General features: G+C 33.8%; 1 protein-coding gene and 1 long non-coding RNA gene across 5 annotated transcripts in view; one reads left to right on the top strand and one right to left on the bottom strand.

Moving 5' to 3' along the window:
* The window catches only part of Galntl6 (polypeptide N-acetylgalactosaminyltransferase like 6), a 993,708-nt gene that overhangs the window by 609,239 nt on the left and 361,651 nt on the right, over window positions 1-22,818 (top strand). The gene's annotated exons all lie outside the window — the stretch shown is intronic.
* The window catches only part of LOC134472681 (uncharacterized), a 29,016-nt gene continuing 14,992 nt past the window's right edge, over window positions 8,795-22,818 (bottom strand). The window contains exons 4-5 of the long non-coding RNA XR_010042609.1: window positions 16,415-16,518; window positions 8,795-11,609 (exon numbers count right to left, since the gene is read on the bottom strand). This is a non-coding gene — a long non-coding RNA (uncharacterized LOC134472681). The remainder of the gene's footprint in view (window positions 11,610-16,414; window positions 16,519-22,818) is intronic.

Raw genomic sequence — 22,818 nt, 5'->3', positions numbered from 1 at the left:
TAAAATCCAATAAGATACAGCCTATTTAGACCATTGGAGACAGAAGGACAAAAGCTAGATGAGACTTCAAAACAAGATGATACTAAATCAGTATTACCTATTAAGATGTCATTTTCTCCAAAATAGCTGTTCCTATCATCCAATCTTCTCTGCCTCATTTCTGTTAAGCTCTTTTTCTGTCAGTAGCTGTCAGTTTGTCTTCTTCATTTTGTTCTCTGCTCCATTTGTTGTGGCCTCCCCGCCACTATTTCTGGGTTCTTTGTATTTTTCTTTTTTTAGAATATCCTGCAATACTTTCTGTAGAGTTGAATTGGTGGTTGCAAATTCCCCCAGTTCCTCTTTATTCTGGAAGCACCTTGTTTTTCCATCAATTTCCAGGGACAGTTGTGCAGGATATCTCAATCTTGGCTGGAGATTATTATCTTTCAATGCTTGAATTATTTCCCCCCACGCTGTTCGTGATTTGATGGTTTGTGCAGAGAAATCTGCTGTAATTCTGATGGGTGTTCCCTTGTAAGTGGTCTGTTTCTTGTCTCTTACAGCTTTTAATATTCTGTTCTTGTATTGAATTTCTGGAATTTTTATTATTATATGCCTGGGTGTTGCTCTGTTTGGGTTGTAGGTAGCTGGGGTCCTGTATGCCTCATACATCTGAGTATCTTTACCTTTTGCTAAATTAGGAAAATTCTCCTGGATTATTTCTGTGAGTAGCTTTTGTAGTTCACTTGTTTGCATCCCTACTTCTTCTTTTATGTTCTTAATCCTTAAGTTATGGATCCTCTTATCATCTTCTTGTCTGTATTATTGCTGTTTGTTTCTTTGTTATTTTTAAGAAGTTTTTCATTTCATTCTCCCATATTACAAGTCTGCCCTCCAATTCAGATAGTCTGTCCTTAGTTTCTTTCAAGCTGTTATGCCAGTCTTCGATAGACTTCTTAGTATCTTGGTAGTCCCTTTGAACCTGCTTCACGTATTCTATGCTTTCTCTGTTTTCTCCATCAAACAATTCTCCCCTTTTTTTCTGTTCTTCCATTCCACCACCTGTTTTTTCTTGGGTGGTGCTTAGCATTTCTCTAACTATTCTGCATACTTCTAGCTTCAGGTCGTTGATAACTTCATTCCTGAATTGGTCTATGAGGCTCTCTATATGGTGCCTTATGTGTATTGGTGCGGTGTCTGCTATTGCCTGTTTCTCAGAATTGGGGGCCGAGGAGCCTTTCTTGTTGCTGCCTCTTCCCATGCTGCCTCTTCTTCTCTGTTCCTTATATATGCAAGCTTATATAAGAGGCCCAGCTTCTCTCCCAGTCAGCCACAGCCTGATCGAATTGCGCCAGTTAGGTGTTCCCGCCCACCGCTGCGCACCAGGGAGTTACGGACCAGGCAGCCTACGCGTCTCCCCTCCCGGCCACCGTCAGGCTCTGGGATCTGGGTTGGGACAGTCTACCAGGTCCGCCGGCAGCGTCACGCAGGCCAGGCACTTTTCACCAATCTCGCCCGAGAGGGGATGTGTGGCTGGAGTCGCCACCGCGCCCTGCTCTCGCAGGACTGCTCGGGCGCAGAAAGTCCTCTGCTGGAGTCAAACTGTGGTAGAGTGTCAGTTTCTCTCACTCACCTCACCATAAGTCAGTGCACGCCTCCCTGCCGTTCGCAGATTGCCATTCTCAGAGCTTCTGCACGTCTCTCTCCTTGCCGAGCCGCTGTAGAGGCAGCCAGCCGCCGCGCGGCGGGAAACCCAAATCGCGGCTTACAATGGCGCGGTTCCAGCCTCCACACCGAGTCTTTTCTGTTCCTGTTTTAGCACCAGGACTGCATTCCAAGTTGGCTTCTCTCAGCCCAGTTCGTTCCTGAGTCAGCAGAGCATATCTCCACCTGCTTATGTCTCCTTAGTCCGCACCATTCCTGGCTTCTGAGCCGAGTCTTTCAGAGAGCCGCCGGTAGTTGCTGTTATCTGTCCGCCATGTTCTCCCGGAAGAGTCAAATGGCAACTTAATTGTGTGTACTGAGCAATTGGCTAGATCTTACATCTTTGACATCCTCCATAATATATTAAAAGATCCTAGAATCGCGTCAGCACAGTGACCGTGAGAGGGGGTGCGGATGTTATCTCTGCCATGCAAAATGGTACTACATCCAGATTTGTTGGTGACTCAACTCTGAAGGTCCCCACTCGTCTCCCTGAGAGACTTTCTCCTGCTTCTTACAATACCACTGTGTGTCTTTCCGGTCTGCAAGAGTCCTTCCATGAGGCCTGTAGGCCGTAGAAGTCTCAGTAAGCAGTCTAGCCGGGACAGAAATTCTCAGCACTCTGAAGTATAATTTTAATAATATAAAGTATATAGTGATCTGATTCTATTTTTTTAGAAAATCAATATTCACCTAATATAATCCCATTTATTAGATAGGTGTGAGAATTTTACAGAGCAATGTATAGTTTCAGAGCAATGTATCTTGTTTTTCTTTTTAGAAAATCAGAAAATCTGAACTGTGCTAATATAAGTATAATTTTTGATTTCTTAAATACTGAGTTTAAATTTTAAATTATATATGAGATGAGGAAATTATAACCTAACATTTGAAAACATAGAAATTCTTTTTGGACCATTTGATCTTTAAACTGTAAATATGTTTACTTTTACAATGTAAAAACAACATAGTTAAATACCAAATTCAAGGAAGACAGGCATGGAAATGTGTCTGTTATGTCTAGTTTCCATTTGTACCAGTGACTGTGATGTTTCTGTAAGACACAGAAACAATCTTATTCTGTACAAGTAAATTTATATTAAGAACACTATTGTTTGAGAGAACATATTGCCGACAGAAATCATCTTCTGCTTATTTGCTTTCTTTCTACCTTTTATGCACACTATCATGTACAAAAATGCTACAAAACTGAGGGTTTTCAGATAACTGTACCATATCATGGTGCTGGCGATGTTAATACCCATAAGATAAATAACAAACTGTTTTGCTCATGCACAGTTTAAGACAAAAAGGGAAATTCAAATATGTTACACTTAAGCTTAAACTGCATAAAAGAAATGAGAGTTAAAATAAGGAAGTCATATCCTATATTCAATTATCTTACCATGTAAATACTTTTCTTAGAGAGATAAATGATTATTTAATAAATAAGTTGTGCAGTGGAATAAATTTCACTAATTTAGCCTCGCCATTTTCATTATGATATTGTAATAAAAATGAATTTGCACTGAATAAGCTAGCCCTCAGGAATGCATATAAAAGATAGACATGTATCTTTTTTCCAGTAGAGTCACAGTTCATTTAATGAAATTGGACACCAACTCCCAGTTTCATCTTTCAAGCATTTTTAACACAATCTAAATTATTTAGCCAGAGAAGCAAAGAATCTATTTTCGCATTTGAAATTATATTCTCCATAGCTATTACAGCTAAATAATAAAGTTCCTTAGCCCAAGATCCTTTTTGCTAAAAGAATTAATGATGGCAGAGCAAACATGCTTTTCTCTGTTAAGCCAGAAATATCATTTTTTAAAACAATTAAAAAATTAAAGGTCAACCCTAGAGGTAGTCTATTATATAACCTTTACCTCATGAGACACGGATATTTCTACTATTAGAAATTATAAAGACTAAATATCATGTTTGCTTTGTTTAATTCCAAAAATGAAAGATGAAATAAACTTGCACATTGCCTACATGCCCACATATTCAGGATATTAGGTCATTACAGTATCTCCTTCTAAACAGTTATAATCAGTCTGTATATGTTGTTTGATTATATCTTTTATCAACATTGTGGGTGTAAGGATCATGACATCTCTGAGTGCATATATAACAACTCTGTTCTCACTGCCCTCAGACAAGTCCATCTGTGAGCGTGGCACAATTTCACATTCTGGTACTAATACAAATTTAGGTGTTTTTCAAGTTCTTAGCTATTATAAGTAATACTACTAGAATCACTACATAATTTCTTTGATGCACAAGGTCACACGTTTCTGACGTTACTAAACTATAGGACATACACATATCAATTTAGTAGACATTTGCCAAAATGTTGTTCTAAATGGTTGCAGCAATTGACATTCTCACCAATGATCTTTGATCATTCTATGTGTTTCAGACCTTCACCAGCACTTGTTACTGCTGATCTTACTCCATTTTGTTATCTTTGCCAGTGTATAATAGCACGCAATTTTCACATTGATTTTTACTTCTTGATTACTAGTAAGTTTGAATAATTTTTTCCACAATTCGGTTGCACATAATAGAGACCCATACGTTTTAAAATCTATAAATGTAATGCTTTTGAATGATGAAACATTCACCCGAATTGTTTTAAGTGTACTAATATCCTAACTATAGAAGTATGATAAAGGACAGCATAAAATCTTCTTGTACTTACATATATGGAACACAGTGCTCTAATAAATTTACAGATTAGTAAGTTATTTCTTATGGAATCTTTCTGAAATAAATATTATAATTTGTCTCAGTTCTACAAAAGAAAAAAATCGAAGTCAAAATTGGTAACACAACTTGCCCCCAGCCACATAACAGAGAAGTGACTTAGTTAGCATCCTCGAGCTGTGAGGCTTCTCTAGCTTTTATTAAAATATCAGAAAATGAAGTTCAATCCCCAGTACCAAAAAAAATCAAGAAATATAATAGATAACAAATTTCCATGAATATGGACATGTTTAGAATAATATGGATAAAGCTAGTTTAATAATTTTGGAAATGAATCTTGAAGATTTATACTAGAGTTAACATTCCTTAAATATAAAATTAATCTTTTCTATATTTGTGAAACAAAACACAGCCCAAATGGACTTTAATGAGAGATTATGAGATAAGCAAGTATAAGAATTTGTAACTGTAAGGCTGTAGTTCTTCCTACATTAGTAAAGTGAAAGTATTGCACCTTTGAAATGTGTTAAAATAAAGAAAATGTTAATGATCTTGAGCTGTACATATTTTGTGCTATAAACAACATCTCTGGTTGCTAAATGCAAACTTTGTTTTGCAAAGTGTACAATGTGGGTGAGTTAATGTTGCCAGGGAATTTTTAGTGTCTAAATTACCTTGCTTTCCTGTATTTAAATTTGCAAACTCAACATTATGTCAGTGTACCTTCTGGCATGTAATTAGGTTCCATCTCATGTTTTTAAATTTAATTGTTCTTTAATGTGAAACATTTTGTTATTTTCCATGCCATTCTTTGTTCCTAGTAGTTACAATACTAATACACTGTAATAGGACATTTGCTTTTCCTGGTAGGATTGGCAAAATATTCTTAGAACTTCTTTAAGCATTTTTATGAATGCATTTTTATTTTTCTAGGTAGGAGACCTTTGTTTTTATGTTTTACAGAACATAGAGTTGTAGTAACCACCCTCCAGCACATGGAAGATGTAGATGCCAGACTGTATCCATCCTAAACTTGTGATATCCTTAAATTAATATGATAAATATCTCTCCCCACATGACAGGCATGTACCTGGTCCCATGACTGATTCATCAAATAAATATGTGGACCCCCAGTTCAGTTTGATTTTAAATAAGTGATATTTTAATTCTATAAATTTAAAGTAGTACATAGAATATACTTATTTTAGTGTTTTTGTTTTAAGATTCAAATATGACTGGATATTCCTTGAGTATTTTGTCTGGTACTCTCTAAATGAGACAATGAGAGGTAGGTGTGTTCATTCACACCTGGAATCCTAGCATGCTGTGAGGCTAACTTAGGACAATTGTAAGTCTGAGTGCAGTCTGGGCAATTTAATGAGCAGGGAGGCCTTGTCTCAAAATAAAGTATAAAAAGGGTTCGGAATGTGCTAAAGTCCAGAGTTCAGTCCAGTGAAAGAAACAGGGGAGGGGAGGAAGGAAGAGGGGAAGAAAAGAACAGAAAGGACATGAAGTCAACTACTGCTACAACTCTTGTGAAATATTTCTGTATTATATACAAACAATAAATAAATGCCACCATTTAAGATCAGCAATGCCTACCAGACACAGACCAAAAAAAATTTTAAAGAAACTTCTTTACTGATAACTAGAGCTAAGTATGATTTAAAGTAAAAAATCTGAGCAATCAAAAGATAATAAAGCCTTGGATTTGGGAACACATAGAAACATATAAGCTCTGTGAAACACTCTGGCATGTTTCTAAAATACTAAACTATTGCACAAAACTAGTAGAAAAAAAGAAAATATTTTTCTATGATAGAGATAACTCTGTACAGTAAATATTATCGCATACACATTTCCCAAAGCATTCTCTACAGAACATGAATGTTCAAGAAGATATTAAAAGAGATATCTTACAAAAGCAAAGAAAAAAATAAAGTGTGACCTTCCATTTACCTTTTCCCTACTTAAGCATAATCAGTTGGAGCCTGGCATTGTGGTGGTGTGTAGAACATACATTAGTTCAAGTTCTGGCGTAGGTAGAGTTAGACAGCAGGGAAGTAGTTTAGCCTCTATGTGCCTGTGGCTTTTCATCTGTCAAGTGGTAGTAATTATAGAAGCTACTCATAAACTAAAACGTTAAGTCTTTCAGAAAAAAGCATGGAAGACCTTGGGGTTGGCAAATACATCTCAGACGTGACCCAGAAAAACTAACTAGGAAGAAAAAACATTGAACTTCATTGGAATTTTAAAAGCCTGTTCTTTGGGAGTTGCATTTAAGGAAATGAATGTGCAAGGCACAGACTGTAAGAAAATATTTGCAATACTTACATAGAACTAAAGACTTTCATCCTGAATACATCAAGAATTTCATTACCATAATAATAAAAAGTAAACAATTAGAGCAGAATAAAAATAATAAAGATACAAAAAATTAAAAGATATACAAATGGCAATTAAATAAAAAATGACTCAAAACTGTTATTCATCATGAAACAGAAAACAAAAAACATAATGAAATACTATTGTATAAATTCTAAAATTATGAAAATTGAAGAAGATTTAAAATATTGTCATCCCTGATATGAAGCAAATTTTAAAATGTAGGTCATATATATTATCCAGAAAATGTAGTTCTATAAATTTGAGAAAACCATTTTACTATGACGAAAAATGAAAATATGGGTTCTAGCATTTAGGGCAGCTTTAACAATACAATCTCTAATTTGAGAATAACCCAAATATCCATCAACAGAAGAATTGGTTGAAATATATTCATTTAAAGCAATACTACTAAACAAAATAAAATAACAAACTTCTGGTAGAGCAAATAACCTGAATAACTCTTAGTAATACATTTATGCAAAGCAAAAATTTACATGAAGTTCTAGATTACCCAGGAAATAAATTATGGTGAAGGAAAACAATGGCCATTGTCTGTTTGTAGGGCAAATGTTCAAAAATGACTGGAAATAGCATAAAAATGCTTTCTAGCTGAAAGAAAATATTCTACATTATGAGAAACGAAATGTGTACATTTTACATGCAACTTGTTATAAACTAAATTGTGTTCCAAAAAACTCATACATTGAAACTATAAACAGAGCCAGAATTTAACTTAGTAGCATAAGTATCTACCTGGTAAGCATGAGGTTGTGAGTTTGATCCCCAGTAGCAAAAATTTTTAAAAAGGGAAAGAAAGAATGAGAGAAAGAAAAAGAAATAAAGAAAGAAAGAAAGAAAGAAAGAAAGAAAGAAAGAAAGAAAGAAAGAACAAAAACTATAAATCCCAATCTAATGTATTTGGAGAATAGAATTTAAAATGTAATTAAGTACAAATGCCAAGATTGTGACCGTAATCCTCTAGGACTGGCATCCCTATAAGAGAAGGAGAAAGCAGCGGAGACATGCCGTGCGCTGTCAGAAAAAGAGTGTGAGGACGCAGTGAGACAGACTTCCTGCAAGCCAAGGAGAGACTTTTCAATACCTTCATCTTTGACTTCTGGACCCCAGAACCATTATAAAATAAATTTCTGTTATTTGTCACCCAGTATGTGATGTTACTCTATGCCATGCTAGTGTTATTAATCCGAGACCCATGCCTATCAACATGCACTTAATAAAGTCAAAATGGATCAAAGATCTAAATACTAAGACAAAAACACTAAAATTACTGGAAGACAAAGTAAGTGGAAACCTTGAGAAAATAGGGTTAGGCTGAGAGTTCATGAACGAAAACCAAACTGCAGAGGAAGGACTTCAAAGAATCAACAACTGGGATCCGGTTGTATTAAAAAGTTTTTGCACATTGAAAGAAATCACCAACAGGTGGGAAAAAAACCCGGCAGATTGGGAAAATATTTTGCTAACTGTCCCTTAGACAATGAACTTTTATCTAGAACATATAAAGAATTGAAAAAATCAGACCTCTCAAATTTAAAGACCCATTCGAAAAATGGGCATCTGAGAAGATTACACAATTCTCAGATAAAGAAATACAAATGGCAAATAGATACATGAAAATGTTCAACATCATTTGAGAAATGCAAGTTAATACTACACTGAGATTCCATCTCACTTCAAAAAACTTGGCTAACATCAAGAAATTAACCAATAACAATTGATGGTGGGAACTGTGGGGAAAAAGAACCCTTCTCCACTGTTGGCATTGTTGGTGGGAGTGTATACAGGTACAACTACTGTGGAAATCAGTATGGAGAATCCTCAAAAATCTAGGATTAGAGGTTTCATTTGACCCAGCTATTCACCTTCTGGGTAATTTCCCAAAATAATTGAAAACATCATTCCATTGTGATATATGTGCACCCATTTTTAAAGCAGCACAATTTGTAATAGCTAAATCTTGGCAATAACCCATATGCCCATCAACACAAGAAACGATAAAAAAGATGTTTATTTTTATATAATGGAATACTACTCAGTCACAAAAAAACAATAAACTCAAGGCTATAGGTAAATGGGTGCAATTAGAAACCATACTCACTAGTGAAATGAATCAAATTTGCAACTATAAAAACTGAAAGAGTAAATAAGATTCAAAAGTTACAATAGAAACAGTAAAAGGAAAAGAAACTGCTCAAAGGGAAATTATGTTGTTTGATCAATCTTGCATGCCTATATCTGGTAGCCTGAGCAATTACTTTGAGGATAACGATATGCAGTCTAACAACCATTGTTAAATTCCTTTCATCTTGTTTTAAAATCCTATATTGCTACTATTTTGTGTTGTTTTTGTTGTTATTTTTAATTAATGCATCAAATATTTGGGGATTTCATCAGTAGGAGAAATTCCGTAAAACATAATATACTTAAAAAGATTTTAAGTCAGTTCAGTAAAAAACTTTTCAGAGGCTTATCTGTTCCTCTTCATTATTGTCAAATTTCTCAGTGTTTTAAAATGGATGAAATAGAGAATAACCTTACTAAATATGAACGCACTTAGTAAGATTTTTTGTGAAAATGACTGCATACATAGGAACAAAGAATAAAATGACTAGTAAGCATGAAACAGGAAAATTTTAAATCCTTATGGAATAAAGGTGACAAAATATTTCACATGTAAATTAGTTAAAATAAGCCTCTATATGGTGCTTGATATGTCCTTTGCTTATTTTTAAACCCTTACTCTTTTCTCACAATAATTTCACAAGATGGATACTATTACTATCTCTATTTTACCAATGAGAAAATTGGAGCATAGTAGGTACAAAATATTGCCCTAGTTTACACAGCTATGAGTGGAAGAAATCAGATGTGAACCTTGGCAACCTGTCCCACCATCTAAAGTCTTAGTGATTACTCTCAGTTTTCTAACTGGGCTCATTTTTATTTGGTTGTTAAACCACACATAGTAAAGACTCTACCACACTGAAGTATGGTGGTACAGGATGGTAATCCAAGAACTATGGTATCCTAAGGTTAGGAGGGTAACAAGTTCAAGTTCAGGCTGGGCAACTGGCAATTTAGTGAAACTGTATCTCAAAATTTAAAAATAATAATAAAAGGGCTAAGAATGTAGCTCAATGTGAAGGTCCTGCTTTCAATTCAACCCCCACACCACAAAAATAGACAGCTGTCATTACTGATTAGTTGACTCAGAAGACAGTTTATGCAATACAGTACTTAACCATGTTTTAAGTACCTTAAGTATCATTTGTTTAACTCGCTTTGCAATTATGTGATTATAAAACTATTTCAATAATTTCACTCAGTTTAGACAACCTTTCCAGGATGACTGTCCATAGCCCTCAATAAGAAAGTGTATGTACAGTGAAATTGTTTTTATTCTTCTCTTCACCAACATATTAATGCAATGATTCTCAAAATGTGCTGCATTCTACACCACCTGAGAAACTTCCTAAATTCCAGTGTCCAGGCTATGCAGCATACCAATTAAAATCTTTGGGATGAGATCTAGGCATCAATAGTTTTATAGCTTCCAAGAGAATCAAAGTACAGTGAATTTTTTGGAGGGGTGACGTACCAGGGATCGAACTCATGACCTTGCATTTGCCAGGCAGGTGATTGTGCCACTGAGTCAATCCCTGACCCTGTACAGTGAATTTTGAGAACCTCTGTGTTAATATATTTTGAATTAGCATGTTGTCTGAAATACTCTCAAGTGGCAGTTACAAAATGAATATTAATGAGAAATATAGGTGCTTTCTGAATTGGTAAGATCCCCTAGCATTGAGGTTAAGCAAAAGGTGATTTAGATCTTAATCCACCACTTCAAAGCTATGCAAGATTTTGCCAATTCTCCTTTCATGAATGACAATTTCCTTATCTGTAGAGTTGGTATGGTAATTATCACTTCTCTGAATCTATGTAAAACTGAAATAGAAAATCTAAAGTGCGTTCAAACTATTCTGCCTTTCCTCAGGCCTATGATTATAGAAGAAGCTACCATTAATTACTGTGATCAAGAGCCCATGTGCTTGAACCCATCATAAAATATCTTTTCTGCCTCTTTCTAAGTTCTTGAATACCCTATCATGCATGCCCCATAAGAGTTCACGGTGCGGTTCCCTTGCCCCACTTCCCCTTTCCCCCGTAGTTGTCCCTGCTCCCAGTTAGTGATACTGTACCCTCACTCACTTGGAAACTGATTTCTCCTGCTAGCAATCACTACTATCACCCTCAGTTGGTCTTCAGATCAAACATGAGCTTCCTTCCCAATTCTTAACAGCACTACAGAGAACAGGCTATAATGTTCAAAAAGAGCATATAGAATTCTATAATGACAAACTAGCTTACATCTGCCAATAGATGTCATTGAGTTCAGAGTTCACAGCCCTGCCCTGGACTCTGGTTTCCTTATCAGAAGAGCTCTCTGTATAGCTCTCCATTAACTTCCAGCACAAGGGCCAGCTTATTCTTTATAATTACAGTGGACTGTACAATGCAGAGACGTGGTGTTTTACCTCCAAGAAATCACACTTTTGTCAAGGGTCCTCAATACCTGCATCCTGAATCCTATCCAACTCCTTGTGCCATTCTTTCCACAGCTGTAACGCATCAGTCTTGCCTGTGAGCCACTCCTGGGCTCCAGCAAACAATACTCGGTGATTTGTAATCACTGATCATTCACTGTCTTCATCTCAGGGTAATCTTCATTTCTCTTAAACTTCAGCCACAAACATATTTTAATTCACTTAGAGTAAATCACAATTTACTTCCACCAGTGGCATCTGTATAGGATAGAAATAGAAAGGCAGAGAGTTAAAAAAGTTTCCAAGGAGTGTATGACTGATCTTGTTCTTGTTTCTGTGCTTGTGAAAATAAAGTTGATACTTACATCTTCATTTTCCTACTATCCATTTTGTGTCTTCATTGTGAATAGTGGACAATTTGACTGTTTAGAGTTCATATTTTTGAGGGGTAACTCAAACCTTTATTTAGAACTTTGAGCTTTACATGAATTACTTCATTCTATCTAAATTAATTTGAACAAATGTTTCAAAATTTTACAAACTAATCATGACAGTGTTAGAAAACACCCCAAAGGGTTTTTTGGTTACCAGAAAGACTTCTTTACTTCTTATTTAGCGGGAACATTTTCACCCTTGATAGACAAGATCAGTCACCATAGGAAACACGGTAGTCTCTAGTTTTGCCTAGTGGTGACACAATAAAAGGACCCCAAAATTATCAAATGACAATCTCAACTTCCAACTCAAGTAAACCAGTGTTGTATCACTAGTGCAAGCATTCCTTTCTGTGTATTAAGTTCTTTTCTTATCTAGAAGAACCTTAAATCATGAAGACAGGAATTTAAAATTTGCCAGTAGGTTATTAGAGTTATAGAAATGGTAAACACTTTTATAACATTACTATGCCTTAGGTGCTCTCCCAAGTTGTTAATATATATTAACCCACTTAATCCTCGGTACTTGTTATGGTTTATATCTAGATGTACTTCCAAGCCTCATTCATTCATAAGAGAGGATTTGGGATTTGATTGGATCATCCAGGTGCTATGCTCATCAGTAGATTATTCCATTAATAACTCATTAGTGTATACTGCATAGCTAAATGTGCAGTTAACAAGTGGCATCTGATCAGCAGAGGTGGCTTACTGTGGCAGTGGCCAGGAAGGGTATATTGCCCTCTCTGGCTCTTCCCTTTCAACTCTCCTTCCTGGCTGCTAAGATTGGAGTAGCTTTTCCTCCACCATATCGCATACCCCTCTGCCATATAGTCCTGCCACAGAGCCAGCTAACCAAGGACTGAAACCTCTACAAACTGTGAACCAAATTTTAAATGTCTCTTCATTTAATTTGTGGGTATTAAGTATTTTATTCCAGAGATAAAGAAAGTGACTAGGGAAGTAGTATTGCTATCCCCTTTATACATTAAGAAACTACAAAGATGGGGTACAGAGATGTTAGATAACTCACAGAGTCATACAATAAATTGTTACTTGACCTAGGATTCAAACTTTGTCAACACTGTAATACATTCCATGGCAGGGGATAAAATTAACTACTATCCTATAGTAAGTCTCAGTAACAGTAAGAACCACTAATTCTGCTTTTACTCTTTGGCTTTCTGTCTCATTCATTCTTACCATGAAAGAAAAGATGGAGTACATCTGCTTACAATTCATAGTGTATTCTATATAATAGCACACAAGATTGACAAGATGCTGTTTCCCACATCATACCATGACTATCTTTAATAGGATTTTTCACATTCTCCCAAGAAAGCCATTTATGGGTAATAGGCTGGTTTGATATGTGGCTAATACTGATACAGTCAACTACATTTTTCTATCCTTTACTCCTCCCTCTTAAACATCTCCATCATTTTTAAAATTAAGTTTATTTTGCATTTATAAATGAAAATATAAATATTAAAATATTTGGATAGTACAATGTGATTTTGACACATTTTGCCTAATATTTAAATCAAATTAAGACTATATATCTCATAAAATATTTATTTTTCATAAAAATAATCAAAATTCATTTTTCTAGTTTTTTGAAATACATGGTGCATTATTGTCACCTATAGTCCCACCCTGTGCAATAGCACACCAGCATTTCTTACTCATATCTGACTGTAATTTAAAACTGTTGCCACTTTGAGTAGTTCCTTCATCCAGAGCTATGGAATGGATTGTAATTTTTTTCGACATGTAATATCATCGCCACTCCAAATATCAAGATTATATCCAATTCAAACTCAAAGCTTAACTTTCATATAAGACACCCAAAAAGACAGCATTCCACTGACATTGTAACTCAACAAATGCAGAGTAAGCTTCTACCTCTAGTTTTCAAATATATCACCTTGATACTACAACACACAAAAAGCCTCTTTCAGGGTTGACATAGAAATCTGTATTTGTATGAGATCTGCTTTGATAGTTTGAAAGCTGTATCATCTTTTGCTAATATATTTTCCAGAGTAGTCATTCAGAGAAAACTATAGATATGGCTTTTCTTAAGCCTCTGTTTCTCAAGGCATCAGCCATTCACTGTAGAAGATTTATTTTCAGTACACATTTCATTACAGATAGCCACAGGTAATAATTTTAGCAAATGTTTTGTCCTGGGTCTCCCAATTCGTAATGGTAAATAAAACTTTATTGCCTTTAGATTTAGCCAAGTCAAACACTTTCTCTCAGAATTTCATTTCACTTAAAATTTGTTCCTCACATCACTTCTGACACTAATTAGGACCAGTAAGGGTCTGCTGTTGAGACAATAGAATCCATTCTAGCTAATGGAAACTCAAAAGGATGTGTTCCTGTTATGTACGTTATATGAAAATAATCATTACCTTCTTGGAATAATTCCTAAACTCAAAGTGTTGAACTCTTCTCAATGATCAGAAAGCTACCAACCCAGGAAGCTTTCATCAAATCTATCATTCTGGATACATGTCACCCCTGCCTGAAGTAAGAAGACTGTGCTATAAAATGTACCCAGTCAAGTCAGTGATTCACAACCCATGTCTCTCTGTTCCCTAATCATGCTAACTTGAATGTATCATCCACACTTTGTATGCTTTAAAATGCGTACTTCCTCTCTGACCTTTCTTTCCATCAAATTCAGCTGCAAGTCAAACTCTGCCAAACAATACAGAGACTTCTGTAAATACTTCTAATACTGAATTTACTGAGACACCGTGAGTTTAATAAAAGTTTTCTGTGGCTTCTACAATTACAAGAGTTACCTGAAGTGATGGCCCTTAGCTTCCAGACATTTATTAGCACAGTAAAGTGCCGAAGTGTGTATATACGTTTTGGGGGACTCTGAATATACATTTGAGGAAAAGTAAACTAAACTTGCAACTCTAGGTGTAGGGAAGCCTGGAAAATGTGGGCGCTTAGCTCACTAGTCTTCACACTACTCAAAACATGCATCAGTAATGTTATGGGTTATAAACCAACCATAAGTAAGCCATCCCAAATCCTTTGCCTTCTTGGTTCACCTATAAAGTTTGATTATTTGTGAGCTTTTAGGAAGTAATACTTTCAAGTCATGTTTTCATTTTAAAAAGATCATTCTAAAGTTTATTTGGAGACAGACTGTCATGCTAGACAATTCACATACTTACTGAATATTCTAATGATCACCCAAAAGTGACAATAATAATCTCAGTAAAGATCATGTCATGAAGATCTTAAGACTGGCTACAAAAAATGGTAACTAAATTCACAGAATTTCTTAACCTAGCACATTTTGAAGGAAATAATGCACTAACTGTGGAATAATCTTTCTAAAATGTAAATGCTACTGGCTAGAAAACTAAAATCAAACGTTTTGGATTAAAAATAAGGGATTGCAAGAAACTAGATTGCTTATTCTACTATTAAATCTATTTAATGTTAATTTTACTTATGTTAGAGTGTGCAAAGGTAAATGTTTAAAAAAATTTGAATTTTACAATGTAAATATAAATTACTATAAATCATAAACATATACAAAGACAATTTAAATTTATGCTTCCCATATTTTGAGACACATTATGACTGAAATGCCACTCAAGATACTTTAGTTATTTATGAAGTCTCTAAAGTTCTCTTTTATGATTATTTTGCATTAGTTTTTATATTTAAATATTATAACAGTCATTGCACTCAATGTAGTAGAAAAATGGTACTGAATTTTGAATATGCATATTTAAAATACACATTAGTTTTAATCTTAATGCATCTGTCTGTAGTAAGTAAAGGATCTCTGTAACAGTAAGACATTCATCTCGTACTTTTAAAGAAAGATAATGTATTCAAATTTATGACAGACTTCTAGATATGTCAAGTGAAGACAATTCAATAATATTGCAGATATCTTGGGGAATCATTCATCCGTCTACACTATCTTAATTTAATTTACCTTGTCTCTAACCATTTGATGCTTAAAAATTTAATCTATAGCCTTACAAGGATAAAAGGCATGGGAAAAACTTTATAAATGTACTCAATTTCATATTTCCTTAGTATTTACAAATATATTACTTTGATAATTATAATCCTGATTTTAATATTATAATCTATTTGTTATTCTCTATTGATACCCAAATCTCCTTGTTTCTAATTCTGTCTCATTTAGTTTTGTTTTCTATTACTATACCACGTTAAGTATCTCCGTCCTGTGTGTGAGAAAATCTACTGCATTTTTATACTTTTAATAAAATTTCACAGTTCTGTTTCCCTTATATTGAGTTCTAGTAGTTTATCGAATAAACAATTACTCATGGTCTGTGGAAGTTTTAATCCATAATCAGCTGGCTGTCAGACAGGATGACATGGCAGATGGGTATCACAGAGGAGAAAAAACAGTTTGAAGTATGGAAAGTGAAAGGCAGGTGGTAGAAAAAGCAGCAAGCAGCAGTCTGTGATAATAATCATCTTTCTCTGCCTTAACCTCTATCCAGGCTATATGCCCTTAGGATGAGTAGCATTGACATCCACAGTGGGCCTTCCAATTATCCACACCCAGAACTTTGCCAAAATTGTCAGTGGACTAATTTGCTAATCACGTACCCTTAATCGCAGCATCTTGTGTTTCATTCAAATATCACACACTCTTGGTCCAACCACCTCTGGAATGCTCCATCTATGATTACATGAGGATTTGGAGGGGACATCTAGACACAAAGCATAACATTGTGCTTAAATATCTTATAAAACACATCATTCCAGCTTATCTGTAATCTTTCCAGTAGGAAAAAAGATTCATTATGCCTTATGCTACTAGTTGAGAAGAAAGAAATACACATCAGTGAATTTCAAATAAATTTGTTTTCTGAAGTTCTAAATAATTCTAAACTCACTTTTTAATCTAGAAAGGCAGATAAAAAGATTTTTAATACAAGCATAAGTGAAAATAAAGTAAAATTCTGATGAAAGAACAAAGAAAATTTGAGTGAAAGATAAAATAAAAATGTAACTCTTTTATCTTTGCTTTGCTTAATCCTAAATTTTGCAACATTGTATTGACATTTTGGCAAATAAATATGGAAACTGAAGCATTTACAAAAATTATGCTTCCATAAAATAATTATTCTTGATGTTGAATCAAATGATGTTCTTCAGAAGGTCATTTTATAGGGCTTACTGAGTCATGCGTTGAGAACCTCTCAACTGTTTTCTCTGAGTAAATGAAACAGCTTTCAAAGAGCTCTTTTTGTTCTGATCCTCTTATAAGCAGAGTGGAGTACACTGAAGGCATGATGTTAAAAGGTGATTACAGCCTATTCAGGCTGGAAAAAAAAAAGAACTTGACTGGGGTAATTTGTAAACTGCAAAAAGTGGTTTCTCACAGTTTTCAAACCAGGAAGTTGAAGACCAAAGTGCCAGCAGAGTCTGATGGGGGCTGATGCTATGTTCCGTACACGTCAACTGTGGCCATGTCTCTAGCAAAGGGACAACGCAGAGCCTTCACCTCTCCTAAAGCGATCTGATTCCATGGTGAGGGTGGAGCTTTCTTTAAATGCTTTTTTCAATGATTTCTAGTTGTCACTGTACAAATCTATCACTTGTTTTGGTTAAATTTATTCTGAAACATTTAATTCACATTTAGATGCCATTGCAAATTGATTTCTTAATTTTTTTCAGAGTGGTATATGCATATCCATGTTAATAGCACAATTCATAATTGCTAAACCTCCCAGAAGCCTGTGTGTCCATCAGCAAATGAATGGATAAAGAAAGTGTGGTAATTGTATATAGTGGAGTACTAGCGCACCATAAGGAAACATAAGTGAGTTATTTATAGAAAAATGGGTGTCCATTGACATCATAATATTAAGTGAAATCAATCAGGCTTAAATATCACAGGTTTCTCTTATATGAGAAACCCAAAATATAAATAAAAAGCAAAGTAAATGATAGATGATAGGAAGTAGGAAGACATCTTTTGAAATAAGGAAGTTGATCAAGAGATGCACAGAGTGGAGAAGGAGAAGGGAAGGGAGAAGAGGATGAAGAAGAATTAAGATGTGTATGTGAATGAAGCAACTCCCCACAAGGAATGCAGTTACTATGTATTACAAACATGTACTAAAAAATTTTAAAATTTAAAAAAGAAAGTTAACATAATGTATTCTTTTGTATGCTGCAATACTACCAAACTCATTTATCAATTTTAAGAATTTTGGATGAATAATTTTGAGTTTTTTGCATATCATCTGCAGAGATGGATAATTTTACATCTTTCTTTCTGAAATAGATGTGCTGCTTATTTCCTTTATTGATTGGTTTTTATTCAGTCCTTGTCTTTCATTCATTCTTTCAAGTCATTCTCTCTTTCTTTTTTCCTTTCTTTGTTTTCTGTTATGATTGTTCTGGGCAAGCATTCCAAATCTGTGCTGAACAAAAGTTGTGAGGGGAACATCTTTACCTCGTTCCTGCTTTAGAGGAAATCTTCCAATTTTCCACCATTGTACATGATGCTAGCAGTGAGATATTGATTGGTCAGCCTTATTGAGGGAATTCTTTTGGTAGTCTGTGAAAGTCATAATAAAAGGATGTTGATTTGTCAAATCAGTATTTTTCAGTGTTTATTTATAATACTATGTGATTGTAGTCTTCATCCTATTAGTGTAAAATAACATACCAATTTATTTGTATTTATTGAATCACCCTTGCATCTCATGGATAAATCCCATTTGGTAAAGGATTATAGTCCTTTTAATGTGAAATTGAATTTGTTTTGTTTTTCAAGATTTTGCTGAGAAATTTTACATTTGTGTTTATGAGAAATATTAACTTTTACTGTTTTTGATAATATTGTCTTTCTTTGGGTTTAATATTGTGGTAATGCTGGTTTCTTAATGGACTTTAGCAGGTTTTTTTTTTTCCTTGTCAAAGATAGCTTGCCATTAAATTTTTAATGTTTATTAGAATTCATCAGTAAGCTATCTATCTGGTCCTGCGCTTTTCTTTGTTGGAAAGTTTTTTTTTTTTTCAGATACAATCTCCTACATTATTTTTGTTTTATTTGGATCATGTATTTCTTCATGATTCAGTCTTGGTTGGTAGTGGGTTTTCAGGATCTAGTCTATCCTTCCTAGAGAGGGAGTAGCTATGTTTATATGACAAAATATATTTTCAATCATAAACTCTCATAAGAGATAAGGAAAGACATTATACAGTAATAGAAGATTTGATTCATAAAGGAAATAAGACAGCTATGTATGCACTAACATTATAACACATAAATATAAAAGTCTACACTGATAGGACTGAAGAGAAAAATAACAATACAGTAATAGTAGAAGACTTAAGTACTCCATTTCCAATAATTGATAGGACATCTTGACAGAAAAATCCATAAGGAAACAGCAAATTTAACCAACACTGCAGCTCTAATGTACCTAACTCACATATATAAAATATTCTACTCAGCAGTATGGAATACATTCTTTTCAAGTACACAGAGTATTCTCCAGGAAAAATGCTATATTAGTTCATGAAACAAGTTTAGTCTTAACAAATTTATCACTGACATTATACCAACAGAAAAAAGCTATTAAAAAAACAATATAAGGAACTCTGGAAAACCCAAAAATAAATGGAAATTAAACTACACAATTTTAAACAACACTTCAAAAAAAGAAATGAAACAGAAATTAGAAAGTATCTTCAGACAAATGAAAACAAAAACATACAATAAAATTCACAGGGTACAGCAAATTTATAACTAGATCATTGTCCTACCTATACTTAAGTTACATACTAAGTGGTTTATAATGAAATAGTTTATCCATTTTGTGTCAAATTTTCTAAAAAATACTGCATTATTTCACTACATAGCAAAGTCATCTCAGGCAACAATAAAAAGCAAGCACATCTCCTTTTGGGTATATCAAAAGCAACTGTTCAGGTCATCAATGCCTCTTAATATAATTCATACTGAGTGCTATTTTCTAGTCTCTACTATCGGTTGAAGTAGGTAGGAGTTACATCAAGAAATATCTCAGTATAAAATTATTGATATAGTTACTTAATTGAAGGAAATATATCGAACTATAAATTCTGAAATAGTTAATGTGTAGCACAATCATATTCAAGTTCTTAATAAAAGAATAATTACTTAGTTTATAGTATAAATATACAGGCTTTTTTATTCTTTTTGAAATTTCTCTTTGGAATTAATACAGTCTTTATTAATACAGTTAATTCTCAACACAAAAATTTTTAAATTAATTTCTTCAGTGATAATTTGGAAATGGGGGAGTGGGTATCAACTTTTCTCTGTAATAATTTATTTAAATTGTAGATAAATTCAACAAACTGCCTTTCAGAAGAGAGGCTTTAAAGCTGACTTTTCTGCTCAATTTCTCTACTCTTCCTTTACAGGTATTAATAAAAGGAGTAATGCAAAAACAGTTATATAATTACTTCATAAACTACACACCTCCTCCAACCAAATCTCACATACTTTAATTCTAAATTCACCAGTGGATCAATCCATTCATGATTATAGTCACACCATAATTTAATCATCTTCAAAAAGTCTCATGCTTCAATCGATGAGATTGCTGGGTGATATTTATAACTAAACAAATAACAGTGGTAGACGCAAGAGAGCTTTTAGAGTACTATTTTATACAGGTACTAATCCCATTCATGATGACTCAACCTTAGCAACTTAATCAACACTGTGTTCCAGTCATTAACTCATTGTCACATACTATCACCTTTGAGGGTTAGAATTTCAAAATTATCTACCTTTAAAAAAAAAGATACACATCAGTATATAGCAGTTTCCCCCAACCCTATTTTGATTCATTGGAATGCATGATAATGATCTGGAGCATCAAATGAACCATAATCCTTTAGCAAATTTTGGATATTTGTTGCCCTATTGTCCTCTACTCCTGGGAGTTATTTCATAATCCATACCAACATCAACTTTGCATAGGCCTCACTACTGCGTAACCTGATCCTGATCTCGATGCCTTACAAAAGGTAATACCAGAAGAAAAGTTAAACATCCTAAAACACAGAAAAAAACCAGTTTAATATGAATATTCTACATTTAGGCAGCTTTGAGCCATTTAACATTACATATTCAGCAGAAAAGCTCCTGAGAAAATTGGTGCAGGAAATTTAAATGTGATGACCCCCACTGCAAAGGTTGAAGCCTAGGAGCCACCAAGGTATGCAGAGTCACAAGCAGGGCCAAAGGGGTATAATCTGTCAACAGATCAGAAAAGCAGTGAGGCTCAAGGAGACTGTACTATGATGGGTGTCAAGCTATGAATAATGTATTATGAGAGAAAGTTGCATATATTATTATTTTACTATTAATTTTACTGTTCCAAGAAGTTCAGTGTATATGTTTTGGGCACATAAAGTATAGATTTGATATTTGTACACTGTTCACCTTTACTAGAGTTTGAGAGAGTACAGCTAAGAATTTGAAGGTTATTTCCAGATGCAGTAAGTTAAATCTCAACAGGACCTAAGTATGAAAATTGTTTTACAGGATTCATGTTCAAGGAACTCGTTGAGAAACTATGGAGGGAGAATGGTAGCAACCAGAACAACCTTGTCAGGCAAACAGGAAATGGGGTCCTTTAAGGGTCAGAGTTCTGAACATGTTATCTTGCTTATGAGTGTGGGGAGATAGTGAAGTGGAAGAAGAGAGAGACAGAAGTATGCAGTAAAAAGATAATAATTGGGGATATTTCCATGGAGATACACATGTGTGTGTTTATAAATATATTTGTAAACAAATAAATGTTTTTATATAAAATATATTTTATATAAATATATAATGCATAAGACATAAACTTTTATAGCATATCATTAATACTGTATATAGAATATAAAAATATATGTAATATATTATATAATATTAACATGTAAATTTTTAATATTTACTTTTTGTACTTGAAATTTAATTTTTAATATTTTAAATTTATATTTTATATTTCAGTGCTATAATATAGTAATATTTATTTTACTATTATGTTATTAGTTAATTTAATTATTTACTAATATTTAACTTATTAATGTTGTACCATTGTGATCTTAGCATTTTAATATTTTAATTTTTAATATTCAATATAGACATTTTAATGAATGTAAATATGTAATATACATAATATATATGCATATATAAATATGAACATGTATGCATATATATATATGCACATACAAGGAGTAAAGAGCAAAATAGAATAGAGATATAGAGGAGGTAGAGATATTTAAATACTTGCCCAAACTACATATTCCATTGTTTCTAAAATATTTTAATATATATGCTAATTTGTTTCACTTATACTACCAGCTTATTTTATTTCATTAAAAGAAAATTTCATGTTACTATCTTTTTCTTTCTTGTAATAATCTCTTTGTTTATGTCTTATACTGAGTAACTACTTTGAAAATAATGATAGTGCATTAATATTATTCTCTTATTTTTTGCTAAGAAATTGTGTTATTTTTCATAAAATAAAAAAGGTAAAACAAAGAAATACAAGATTCTAAACAAAACAATACATACAGAAATGAACCTATTCATAGTCCTCCAAGAAAAATAGTGGACATTTTTAAAGGTTCAAGTATGTTTCCTAAAATTCATATAGTGCAGTCTTTTCTCTCAGTAACTCAGAATGTCACTGTATATTTAAAAAGATAATTCAGTTAAACTGAGATTACTAGAGTAAATACTGTATGACTTGTGTCTTTGTTAGGACATATTAAGAAACAAACATGGGCAGGAGAAGAGATGGGGCACAGCCAGAAGACATTCATCCATAAGCTGTTATGGCTTGTACTTAGGTGTCCCTCCAAAGCCTCATGTGTTCATAAATGGGCTTTTGAAGATGATGGAAGGTATTTGGTCTCAGCAATGAGAAAAATAGCTAAGACACAAGCCAGGGACAAAAGTCTTAATCCTGTTAACACTTTGGTCTCAGACTTCTACTTTTTAG

The sequence above is a fragment of the Cavia porcellus genome, unplaced genomic scaffold (genome assembly GCF_034190915.1).
Source record: "Cavia porcellus strain 051 isolate PalLab524CR breed Dunkin Hartley unplaced genomic scaffold, mCavPor4.1 scaffold_24, whole genome shotgun sequence".
Lineage (NCBI taxonomy): Eukaryota > Metazoa > Chordata > Mammalia > Rodentia > Caviidae > Cavia > Cavia porcellus.
The sequence above is the reverse complement of the archived record's forward strand: the minus strand, read 5'-3'. Positions and strand labels throughout refer to the sequence as shown.